The sequence below is a fragment of the Coregonus clupeaformis genome, unplaced genomic scaffold (genome assembly GCF_020615455.1).
Source record: "Coregonus clupeaformis isolate EN_2021a unplaced genomic scaffold, ASM2061545v1 scaf0062, whole genome shotgun sequence".
Lineage (NCBI taxonomy): Eukaryota > Metazoa > Chordata > Actinopteri > Salmoniformes > Salmonidae > Coregonus > Coregonus clupeaformis.
This window is the reverse complement of record NW_025533517.1, coordinates 617,501-627,500: the sequence shown is the minus strand read 5'-3', so window position 1 is coordinate 627,500 and position 10,000 is coordinate 617,501. Positions and strand designations below refer to the sequence as shown.

General features: G+C 45.9%; 1 pseudogene; it reads left to right on the top strand.

Moving 5' to 3' along the window:
• LOC121556988 overlaps positions 1-10,000 on the top strand; it is a 161,340-nt pseudogene that overhangs the window by 136,159 nt on the left and 15,181 nt on the right.

Genomic DNA, 10,000 nt, shown 5'->3' with positions numbered 1-10,000 from the left:
TGTGTTCCCCAGTCTCCTGTGTTCCCCAGTCTCCTGTGTTTCAGTCTCCTGTGTTTCAGTCTCCCTGTGTTCCCCAGTCTCCCTGTGTTCTCCCAGTCTCCTGTATTCCCCCAGTCTCCCTGTGTTCCTCCAGGCTCCCTGCGTTCTCCCAGTCTCCTGTGTTTCCCCAGTCTCCTGTGTTCTCCCAGTCTCCTGTTTTCCCCAGTCTCCCTGTGTTCCCCAGTCTCCCTGTGTTCCCAGTCTCCCTGTGTTCCCCAGGTCTCCCTGTGTTCCCAGTCTCCCTGTGTTCCCCAGTCTCCCTGTGTTCCCCCAGTCTCCCTGTGTTCCCCCAGTCTCCTGTATTTCCCAGTCTCCCTGTGTTTCCCCAGTCTCCCTGTGTTCCCCAGTCTCCCTGTGTTCCCAGTCTCCCTGTGTTCGCCTAGTCTCCCTGTGTTCCCAGTCTCCCTGTGTTCCCCCTCAGTCTCCCTTTGTTCCCCAGTCTCCCTGTGTTCCCCAGTCTCCCTGTGTTCCCCCAGTCTCCCTGTGTTCCCCCAGGCTCCCTGGTCTCAGAGTAGAGTCACCAGTATGTCACCCCGACCCCCCTCTCTACTCAGAGCATCAGTATTTATCTGAAGGAGAAGGAGCTCCATAGTAACAGAGCTCCTTTGTGTCTCGGAGACCGTCTGTATGTCTGTGTGTCTGTCTGAATGGAAACGCTAGGAGCAACAACAGCTCAGAAGTGAAGTGGTCGGCCTAACAAGCTCACAGAATGGGACCACCAAGTGCTGTAGCGCACAGCGCGTAAAAATCGTCCTCGGTTGCAACACTCACTACCGAGTTCCCAAACTGCCTCTGGAAACAACGTCAGCACAATAACTGTTCATCAGAGCTTCATGAAATGGGTTTCCATGGCCGTGCAACCGCACACAAGCCTAAGATAACCATGCCAATGCCATCGTCGGCTGGAGTGGTGTAAAGCTGCGCTGCCATTGGACTCTGGAGCAGTTGAAATGAGTTCTCTGGAGTGATGAACCACGCTTCACAATCTGGAATATGACTCCATTGCAGTAGTCCTGAATAGAACTCCATTGCAGTAGTCCTGAATAGAACTCCATTGCAGTAGTCCTGAATAGGACTCCATTGCAGTAGTCCTGAATAGGACTCCATTGCAGTAGTCAGAATAGAACTCCATTGCAGTAGTCCAGAATAGAACTCCATTGCAGTAGTCCAGAATAGAACTCCATTGCAGTAGTCCAGAATAGAACTCCATTGCAGTAGTCCTGAATAGGACTCCATTGCAGTAGTCCTGAATAGGACTACATTGCAGTAGTCCAGAATAGAACTCCATTGCAGTAGTCCAGAATAGAACTCCATTGCAGTAGTCCAGAATAGAACTCCATTGCAGTAGTCCAGAATAGAACTCCATTGCAGTAGTCCAGAATAGAACTCCATTGCAGTAGTCCTGAATAGGACTCCATTGCAGTAGTCCTGAATAGGACTCCATTGCAGTAGTCAGAATAGAACTCCATTGCAGTAGTCCAGAATAGAACTCCATTGCAGTAGTCCAGAATAGAACTCCATTGCAGTAGTCCAGAATAGAACTCCATTGCAGTAGTCCACAATAGAACTCCATTGCAGTAGTCCTGAATAGGACTCCATTGCAGTAGTCCTGAATAGGACTCCATTGCAGTAGTCCACAATAGAACTCCATTGCAGTAGTCCAGAATAGAACTCCATTGCAGTAGTCCAGAATGGAACTCCATTGCAGTAGTCTAGAATAGAACTCCATTGCAGTAGTCCTGAATAGGACTCCATTGCAGAATAGTCCTGAATAGGACTCCATTGCAGTAGTCCAGAATAGAACTCCATTGCAGTAGTCCAGAATAGAACTCCATTGCAGTAGTCCAGAATAAGAACTCCCATTGCAGTAGTTCAGAATAGAACTCCATTGCAGTAGTCCAGAATGAACTCCATTGCAGTAGTCCAGAATAGGAACTCCATTGCAGTAATCCTGAATAGGACTCCATTGCAGTAAGTCCTGAATAGGACTCCATTGCAGTAGTCCAGAATAGAACTCCATTGCAGTAGTCCAGAATAGAACTCCATTGCAGTAGTCCAGAATAGAACTCCATTGCAGTAGTCCAGAATAGAACTCCATTGCAGTAGTCCAGAATAGAACTCCATTGCAGTAGTCTGAATAGGACTCCATTGCAGTAGTCCTGAATAGGACTCCATTGCAGTAGTCAGAATAGAACTCCATTGCAGTAGTCCAGAATAGAACTCCATTGCGGTAGTCCAGAATAGAACTCCATTGCAGTAGTCTAGAATAGAACTCCATTGCAGTAGTCCAGAATAGAACTCCATTGCAGTAGTCCTGAATATGACTCCATTGCAGTAGTCCTGAATAGGACTCCATTGCAGTAGTCCAGAATAGAACTCCATTGCAGTAGTCCAGAATAGAACTCCATTGCAGTAGTCCTGAATAGGACTCCATTGCAGTAGTCCTGAATAGAACTCCATTGCAGTAGTCCTGAATAGGACTCCTTTAGACATTGCAGTAGTCCAGAATAGAACTCCATTGCAGTGGTCCAGAATAGAACTCCATTGCAGTAGTCCTGAATAGGACTCCATTGCAGTAATCCAGACGTGATGTTACTAAAGCGTGTATGAGGGTCTTTACTACCTGGCCGTGAGGGATGGAGATGAGATTGAGTATTGTTTCCTGCCCTCTTTTCTTCAAACAGTAGACCTGTCTCTATATCTGTCAAACTTACTGAGGGTAGACCTGTCTCATATCTGTCAAACTTACTGAGGTAGACCTGTCTCATATCTGTCATACTTACTGAAGTAGGCCTGTCTCCTATCTGTCAGACTTACTGAAGTAGGCTTGTCTCATATCTTCCATACTTACTGAGGTAGACCTGTCTCATATCTGTCATACTTACTGAGGTAGACTTGCCTCATATCTGCAATACTTACTGAGGTAGACCTATCTCATATCTGTCATACTTACTGAGGTAGACCTGTCTCCTATCTGTCATACTTACTGAGGTAGACCTACCTCATATCTGTCATACTTACTGAGGTAGACCTGTCTCATATCTGTCAGACTTACTGAGGTAGACCTGTCTCATATCTGTCAAACTTACTGAGGTAGACCTGTCTCATATCTGTCAAACTTACTGAGGTAGACCTGTCTCATATCTGTCATACTTACTGAAGTAGGCCTGTCTCCTATCTGTCAGACTTACTGAAGTAGGCTTGTCTCATATCTTCCATACTTACTGAGGTAGACCTGTCTCATATCTGTCAAACTTACTGAGGTAGACCTGTCTCATATCTGTCAAACTTACTGAGGTAGACCTGTCTCATATCTGTCATACTTACTGAAGTAGGCCTGTCTCCTATCTGTCAGACTTACTGAAGTAGACCTGTCTCCTATCTGTCATACTTACTGAGGGTGGACTCTGTCTCATATCTGTCATACTTACTGAGGTAGACCTGTCTCATATCTGTCATACTTACTGAGGTAGTCCTGTCTCCATATCTGTCATACTTACTGAGGTAGACCTGTCTCATATCTGTCATACTTACTGAAGTAGGCCTGTCTCCTATCTGTCAGACTTACTGAAGTAGACCTGTCTCCTATCTGTCATACTTACTGAGGTAGACCTGTCTCATATCTGTCATACTTACTGAGGTAGACCTGTCTCATATCTGTCATACTTACTGAGGTAGTCCTGTCTCATATCTGTCATACTTGCTGAGGTAGACCTGTCTCATATCTGTCATACTTACTGAAGTGACTCTGTCTCATATCTGTCATACTTACTGAGTAGACCTGTCTCATATCTGTCATACTTACTGAGGTAGACCTGTCTCATATCTGTCATACTTACTGAAGTAGACCTGTCTCCATATCTGTCATACTTACTGAAGTAGACCTGTCTCATATCTGTCATACTTACTGAGGTAGACCTGTCTCATATCTGTCATACTCCTCATCCCCACCCACCCTCTCCCTCCTCTCCTCCTCTCTCCATCCCCCCCACCCTCCCCCCCCTCTCCTCTTCTCTCCATCCCACCCACCTCTCCCTCCTCTCACTCTCTCTATCCCCACCACCCCTCTCCCTCCTCTCCCTCCTCTCCTCCCTCCTCTCTCCATCCCCACCCACCCACCCTCCTCCCTCCTCTCCTCTCCTTCTTTTCTCCACCCCCCACCCCACCTCTCCCTCCCTCTCCTCTCCCTCCTCTCTCACATCCCCACCCTACCCTCTCCCTCCTCTCCTCTCCTCCTCTCTCATCCCCACCCACCCCTCCTCTCTCCTCTCTCATCCCCACCCACCCTCTCCCTCTCTCCTCCTCTCATCCCTCACCCAACCTCTCCCTCCCTCCTCTCTCAACCCAACTTACCCTCTTCCTCCTCTCCTCCTCCTCTCTCTCATCCCACCCACCCTCTCCTCCTATCTCCTCTCTCCATCCCTACGCCACCTCTCCCTCCTTCCTCCTCTCCATCCCAACACCCTCTTCCTCCTCCTCCTCTCTCCATCCCCACCACCTCTCCCTCCTGTCCTCCTCTCTCCATCCCCACCCACCCTCTCCCTCCTCTCCTCCTCTCTCATCCCTAACCTCCACCTCTTCCTCCTCTCCTCTTACTCTCTCCATCCCCACCCAGCCTCAAAGTCAGTTCTGTTGGAGAACAACCCAGCGCTTGTATCTCCGTCTCTCAGACCGTCTCATTGTTGTTGTTGTTGTACAGGACATCGTCAGAAGCTAGAGGATCCTCCTAAAACAGGGCTGTTCTCAGACCGTCTCAGTGAGCTGGAAAGAATCAGACAGACAACCATGAGGGTTGCTGTGCCAACACAGTCCCAACAAACAGCCGCTCAACGCTGGTCACAACTCCTTCAACCTCCGAAGGCCAGACACAGATACCAGGTGAGATTTAAATACAGGCCCCTAACCCTTATTAACACAGATACCAGGTGAGATTCAATACAGGCCCTCCTAACCCTTTATTAACACAGAAACCAGGTGAGATTTAAATACAGGCCTAACCTAATATTAACACAGATACCAGGTGAGATTTAAATACAGGCTCCCCTAACCCTTATTAACACAGATACCAGGTGAGATTTAAATACAGGCCCCCTAACCCATTGTCAAGTCAGATCGAGGTGAGATTGAAATACAGCCCCTCCTAACCCTTGCACAGATACCAGATGTCACCATAATCTCAACCCCCCCCCAACACACATAGACACAGATGCCAGATGAGACCCCATAACTCTACCACAGACACCTATAATCTCATCTAAACCATGGGAGCAGCGTGAAACAGGGTTCACTGACGTCAGCTGTAATGTCATCACCAACATACGGATCATGCTGCAGGACAGCCAGTACTAGTATCCAGCAGAACAGCTAGCAGTTTGAGACACCTGTCCTCACCTGTCCCTATTCCTGACATCTTTCATCTGTCCCAATCTATCAGTCCTGCTGTAACTACATCTCTCATCTGTCCCAATCTATCAGTCCTGCTGTAACTACATCTCTCATCTGTCCCAATCTACCAGTCCTGCTGTAACTACATCTCACATCTGTCCCAATCTACCAGTCCTGCTGTAACTACATCTCACATCTGTCCCAATCTACCAGTCCTGCTGTAACTACAGCTCTAATCTGTCCCAATCTATCAGTCCTGATGTAATTACATCTCTAATCTGTCCCAGTCTATCAGTCCTGCTGTCACTACATCTCACATCTGTCCCAATCTACCAGTCCTGCTGTAACTACATCTCACATCTGTTCCAATCTATCCAGTCCTGCTGTAACTCAACCATCTTCCATCTGTCCCAATCTATCAGTCCTGCTGTAACTTTCCACATCATCTCATCTGTCCCAATCTACTCAGGTCCTGCTGTACTACTTTACATCTTCCATCTGTCCCAATCCAGTCCTGCTGTAACTACATCTCTCATCTGTCCCAATCTATCAGTCCTGCTGTAACTACATCCCCTATCTGTCCCAATCTATCAGTCCTGCTGTAATTACATCTCTCCATCTGTCCCAATCTATCAGTCCTGCTGTAACTACATCTCCTATCTGTCCGTTTATCAGTCCTGCCTGTAACTACATCTCACATCTGTCCCAATCTTACCAGTCCTGCTGTAACTACATCTCACATCTGTCCCAATCTACCAGTCCCACAGCATACTACATCTCTAATCTGTCCCAATCAATCAGTCCCTGCTGTAACTACAGCTCCTATCTGTCCGTCTATCAGTCCTGCTGTCACTACATCTCACATCTGTCCCACAATCTACCAGTCCTGGCTGCAACTACATCTCACATCTGTCCCAATCTACCAGTCCTGCTGTAACTAATCATCTTTAAATCTGTCCCAATCTATCAGTCCTGATGTAATTACACTATCTGATCTGTCCCAATCTACTCAATCCTGCTGTAATTACATCTCTAATCTGTCCCAATCTATCAGTCCTGTAAACTACATCTCTAATCTGTCCCAATCTACCAGTCCTGCTGTAATTACATCTCTAATCTGTCCAAATCTATCAGTCCTGATGTAATTACATATCTTATCTGTCCCAATCTATCAGTCCTGCTGTAATTACATCTATTATCTGTCCCAATCTATCAGTCCTGCTGTAATTACATCTCTGATCTGTCCCAATCTACCAGTCCTGCTGTAACTACGTATCTTATCTGTCCCAATCTATCAGTCCTGCTGTAACTACATTTATCATCTGTCCCAATCTATCAGTCCTGATGTAATTACATTTCTCATCTGTCCCAATCTATCAGTCCTGCTGTAATTACATCTCTAATCTGTCCCAAATCTATCAGTCCTGATGTAATTACATCTCTAATCTGTCCCAATCTATCAGTACTGCTGTAACTACATCTCTAATCTGTTCCAATCTATCAGTCCTGCTGCAACTACATCTCGTATATGTCCCAATCTACCAGTCCTGCTGTAACTACATCACTTGTCTGTCCCAATCTACCAGTCCTGCTGTAACTACATCTCACATCTGTCCAAATATATCAATCCTGCTGTAACATATACATCCACATCTGTCCCAATCTATCAGTCCTGCTGTAACTACATCTTTTTATCTGTCCCAATCTATCAGTCCTGCTGTAACTACATCCCTATCTGTCCTAATCTACCAGTCCTGCTGTAACTACATCTCTCATCTGTCCCAATCTACCAGTCCTGCTGTAACTACATATCTATATATGTCCCAATCTATCAGTCCTGCTGTAACTACATCTCATATCTGTCCCATACCAGTCCTGATGTAACTACATCTCTCAACTGTCCCAATCTATCAGTCCTGCTGTAACCTACGTCTATTATCTGTCCTAATCTACCAGTCCTGCTGTAACTACATCTTTTTATCTGTCCCAATCTACCAGTCCTTACTGTAAACACATCTCACATCTGTCCCAATCTACCAGTCCTGCTGTAACTTACATCTCTTATCTGTCCCAAAACTATCATTCCTGCTGTAATTACATCTCCTACTCTGCCCCAATCTACCAGTCCTGCTGTAATTATATATCTCATCTGTCCAATCTATCAGTCCTGCTGTAACTACATCTCTTATCTGTCCCAATCTACCAGTCCTGCTGTAACTACATATCTTATCTGTCCCAATCTACCAGTCCTGCGTAACTTCCATCTCTTATCGGTCCCCACATCTATCAGTCCTGCAAACTACATCTCTTATCTGTCCCATCTATCAGTCCTGCTGAACTTCATCTCTTATCGGTCCCAATCTATCAGTCCTGCTAATTACACTCTCTCTATCTGTCCCAATCCATCAAATCCTGCTGTATTCCCATCCATCTTATCTGTCTTAATCTATCAGTCCTGCTGCAACTACACCCAGCATCTATCCGCATCTATCAGTCCTGCTGTAACTACATCTCACATCTGTCCTTCAATCTATCAGTCCTGCTGTAACTTCACCCAGCATCTGTCCCAATCTATCAGTCCTGCTGCAACTTCACATCTCACATCTGTCCCAATCTATCAGTCCTGCTGCAACTACACCCAGCATCTGTCCCAATCTACCAGTCCTGCTGTAACTACCGGATCTGTCATCTGTCCCAATCTATCAGTCCTGATGTAATACATCTCTCATCTGTCCCTAATCTATCAGTCCTGATGTAATTACATCTCTTATCTGTCCCAATCTATCAGTCCTGCTGTAATTACACCTCTAATCTGTCCCAATCACCAGTCCTGCTGAGCACTACATCTCTTATCTGTCCCAATCTATCAGTCCTGCTGTAACTACATCTCTTATCTGTCCCAATCTACCAGTCCTGCTGTAACTACATATCTTATCTGTCCCAATCTACCAGTCCTGCTGTAACTACATCTCTTATCGGTCCCAATCTATCAGTCCTGCTGTAACTACATCTCTTATCTGTCCCAATCTATCAGTCCTGCTGTAACTTCATCTCTTATCGGTCCCAATCTATCAGTCCTGCTGTAACTACATCTCTTATCTGTCCCAATCCATAAATCCTGCTGTAACTACATCTATTATCTGTCCCAATCTATCAGTCCTGCTGTAACTACACCCAGCATCTATCCCAATCTATCAGTCCTGCTGCTGACTACATCTCACATCTGTCCCCAATCTATCAGTCCTGCTGTAACTACACCCAGCATCTGTCCCAATCTATCAGTCCTGCTGTAACTACATCTCACATCTGTCCCAATCTATCAGTCCTGCTGTAACCACACCCCAGCATCTGTCCCAATCTACCAGTCCTGCTGTAACTACATCTGTCATCTGTCCCAATCTATCAGTCCTGATGTAATTACATCTCTCATCTGTCCCAATCTATCAGTCCTGATGTAATTACATCTCTTATCTGTCCCAATCTATCAGTCCTGCTGTAATTACACCTCTAATCTGTCCCAATCTACCAGTCCTGCTGTAACTACATCTCTTATCTGTCCCAATCTATCAGTCCTGCTGTAACTACATCTCTTATCTGTCCCAATCTACCAGTCCTGCTGTAACTACATATCTTATCTGTCCCAATCTACCAGTCCTGCTGTAACTACATCTCTTATCGGTCCCAATCCTATCAGTCCTGCCGTAACTACATCTCTTATCTGTCCCAATCTATCAGTCCTGCTGTAATTTCATCTCTTATCGGTCCCAATCTATCAGTCCTGCCTGACTACATCTCTTATCTGTCCCAATCCATAAATCCTGCTGTAACTTCACATCTATTATCTGTCCCAATCTATCAGTCCTGCTGTAACTACATCCAGCATCTATCCCAATCTATCAGTCCTGCTGTAACTACATCTCACATCTGTCCCAATCCTATCAGTCCTGCCGAACTACACCCAGCATCTGTCCCAATCTATCAGTCCTGCTGTAACTACATCTCACATCTGTCCCAATCTATCAGTCCTGCTGTACTACACCCAGCATCTGTCCAATCTACCAGTCCTGCTGTAACTACATCTGTCATCTGTCCCATCTATCAGTCCTGATGTAATTACATCTCTCATCTGTCCCAATCTATCAGTCCTGATGTAATTACATCTCTTATCTGTCCCAATCTATCAGTCCTGCTGTAATTACACCTCTAATCTGTCCCAATCTACCAGTCCTGCTGTAGCTTCACAATCTCCCTATCTGTCCCGATCTACCAGTCCTGCTGTAACTACATCTCTTATCTGTCCCGATCTACCAGTCCTGCTGTAACTACATATCCTATCTGTCCCAATCTACCAGTCCTGCTGTAAATATATCTCTCATCTGTCCTAATCTATCAGTCCTGCTGCAACAACATCTCTCATGTGTCTCAACTCTATCAATTCATCTGTAACTACTACGTCTCTCATCTCTGTCCCTCAATCTATTAGTCATGCTGTAACTACATCTGCTATCTGTCCCAATCTACCAGTCCTGCTGTAACTACACCTCTCACCTGTCCCAATCTACCAGTCCTGCTGTAA